Source organism: Gallus gallus, chromosome 16 (genome assembly GCF_016699485.2).
Source record: "Gallus gallus isolate bGalGal1 chromosome 16, bGalGal1.mat.broiler.GRCg7b, whole genome shotgun sequence".
Lineage (NCBI taxonomy): Eukaryota > Metazoa > Chordata > Aves > Galliformes > Phasianidae > Gallus > Gallus gallus.
The window spans coordinates 756,869-760,061 of record NC_052547.1 but is presented as its reverse complement, the minus strand read 5'-3'; positions in this window follow the sequence as shown (position 1 = coordinate 760,061).

Here is a 3,193-nt window from a genome sequence, read left to right as displayed (position 1 = left end):
CTCCGACGCGACCCGAGTGGCCTCATCGATCGGTGGGAGAAAGGGGGTGGGGGGGAGGAGAAAGGAAGGAGGGAGAAGGCGCGAGCCCTTCCCCCAGGCGCGGCGGAAAGACCGCACGCGCACGTGCAGGTGGGTGTGCGTGGGCAACGTCCGACGAGAGGTGCTCGCCCGTGCCTGAACACCGGCCCGCCCCACGCCACCCCGAACGAGCCGGGGAGCGGGATAGAGCCGGCCCGCCGGGAAGCCTCCCCGACGCGCCCGAGGAGCGCCACGAATCGGCCGGGGCTCCCGCGTGCGGGTGAGAATGCGGTGCGAAAGGAGGACGAGGCGACGCCGCCACGACCTACGACCTCCGGGTCCCCCTCTTCCATCGCGGCGGGACCCGCCGGGGACGCCCCCGGCCATCCTACGTTCGGGTGCCGGCAGACCGGCCCGTGCCCTTCTCGTCTCTCTCTCCCTCTCTCTCTCGCCTTCGCCCTGGCGGCGCGGGAGCCGGCTTGCCTCTTGCCTCTCTCTCGCCTTCTCCGGCTTTTTTTCGCTGCTCGCCTGCAAAACCGCCTTAGCCCAGGACAGAGCTGCGGGATGAGGAGCGACGGACAAACCGAAGCGACCGGACCGATCGAACGAACCGATGCCCGAGAAAGCCGCCGCCGCCGCCGCCGATCCCCTCTCTAGGCGGCCGGCCGGTCAACCCTGCTCGCGAGCGCCCGCTCACCGCCACTACCGGAGCCGAGTCCTCACTCGCTCCTACAGACGAACATATAAGGCATCCGAAAAAAACGTTCTAGTCCCATAGGCGCCGACTACCGGCAGCGGCTCCGACGGCAGCCGAGGTTTACCTCGACGTAACTGGAGGTACAAAATTACAGCGACGCCTCTGGCAGCTCCGGAGCTGTAGCGCCCCCCCCCCACAGCCAGAGCGGCCAAGACAATCCGAAACGGGGTAGACCTGGACGCGGATCGCAAGCCGCCCCGGCAGCGACCTCTAGCCGCCGCCGCGGAGAGCGCGAGACGGTAGCACCCGGGTAGACCGTTCCGCCGTTTCCGAGACGCCCCGGCAGCGACCCCTAGCCGCCGCCGCCGCGGAGAGACCGAGCCGGACGGTGCCCGCCGGGACCAGGTAGACCGTTCCGCCGTGCCCCAGCCGCCCCGGCAGCGACCCCTAGCCGCCGCCGCGGAGCGACCGAGCCGGACGGGGACCGCCGGAGCCGGGTAGACCGTGCCGCCGTTTCCGAGCCGCCCCGGCAGCGACCCCTAGCCGCTGCCGCCGCGGAGAGACCGAGCCGGACGAAACCTGCCGGGGCAAGGTAGACCGTCCCGCCGTTTCCGAGACGCCCCGGCAGCGACCCCTAGCCTCCTCCGCGGAGCGACCAAGTCGGACGGGGCCCGCCGGAGCCGGGTAGACCGTCCCGCCGTTTCCCAGCCGCCCCGGCAGCGACCTCTAGCCGCCGCCGCGGAGCGACCGAGCCGGACGCAGCCTGCCGGGGCCGGGTAGACCGTTCCGCCGTTTCCGAGCCGACACGGCAGCGACCTCTAGCCGCCGCCGCGGAGCGACCGAGCCGGACGAAGCCTGCCGGGGCAAGGTAGACCGTCCCGCCGTTTCCGAGACGCCCCGGCAGCGACCCCTAGCCTCCTCCGCGGAGCGACCGAGGCGGACGGGGCCCGCCGGACCCGGGTAGACCGTTCCGCCGTGCCCCAGCCACCCCGGCAGCGACCCCTAGCAGCCGCCACGGCAGCGACCGAGGCGGACGCAGCCCGCCGGAGCCGGGTAGACCGTTCCGCCGTGCCCCAGCCGCCACGGCAGCGACCTCCAGCCACCTCCGCGAAGCGACCGAGTCGGACGGGGCCGGGACCACCGGTCCGGCGAGCCCGAGCCGCTCCTGCCACGGTCCCCAGCCGCCGCCGCCGAACGACCGTGTCGCTCGGCGCCCGCAGGGGCCGGGCCGACCGGTCCGGCGACCGGGAGCGGCTCCCGCAGCAACCTCCAGCCGCCGCCGCGAAGCGACCAAGTCCGTCCTGGCCGGGTAGACGTGGCCGGCGTACCCGACATTTACGCGGCAGCGACCTCTAGCGGCCACAACAGGTGAAGCGGCTCGGAACCCTCCGGGGCGGGGTAGACCGTTCCGCCGTGACCCAGCCGCCCCGGCAGCGACCCCTAGCCGCCGCCGCGGAGCGACCGAGCCGGACGGGGACCGCCGGAGCCGGGTAGACCGTGCCGCCGTTTCCGAGCCGCCCCGGCAGCGACCCCTAGCCGCCGCCGCCGCGGAGAGACCGAGCCGGACGAAGCCTGCCGGGGCAAGGTAGACCGTCCCGCCGTTTCCGAGACGCCCCGGCAGCGACCTCTAGCCGCCGCCGCGGAGCGACCAAGTCGGACGGGGACCGCCGGGGCCGGGTAGACCGTCCCGCCGTTTCCCAGCCGCCCCGGCAGCGACCTCTAGCCGCCGCCGCGGAGCGACCGAGCCGGACGCAGCCTGCCGGGGCCGGGTAGACCGTTCCGCCGTTTCCGAGCCGACACGGCAGCGACCTCTAGCCGCCGCCGCGGAGCGACCGAGCCGGACGAAGCCTGCCGGGGCAAGGTAGACCGTCCCGCCGTTTCCGAGACGCCCCGGCAGCGACCCCTAGCCTCCTCCGCGGAGCGACCGAGGCGGACGGGGCCCGCCGGACCCGGGTAGACCGTTCCGCCGTGCCCCAGCCACCCCGGCAGCGACCCCTAGCAGCCGCCACGGCAGCGACCGAGGCGGACGCAGCCCGCCGGAGCCGGGTAGACCGTTCCGCCGTGCCCCAGCCGCCACGGCAGCGACCTCCAGCCACCTCCGCGAAGCGACCGAGTCGGACGGGGCCGGGACCACCGGTCCGGCGAGCCCGAGCCGCTCCTGCCACGGTCCCCAGCCGCCGCCGCCGAACGACCGTGTCGCTCGGCGCCCGCAGGGGCCGGGCCGACCGGTCCGGCGACCGGGAGCGGCTCCCGCAGCAACCTCCAGCCGCCGCCGCGAAGCGACCAAGTCCGTCCTGGCCGGGTAGACGTGGCCGGCGTACCCGACATTTACGCGGCAGCGACCTCTAGCGGCCACAACAGGTGAAGCGGCTCGGAACCCTCCGGGGCCGGGTAGACCGTTCCGCCGTGACCCAGCCGCCCCGGCAGCGACCTCTAGCCGCCGCCGCGGAGCGACCGAGCCGGACGAAGCCTGCCGGA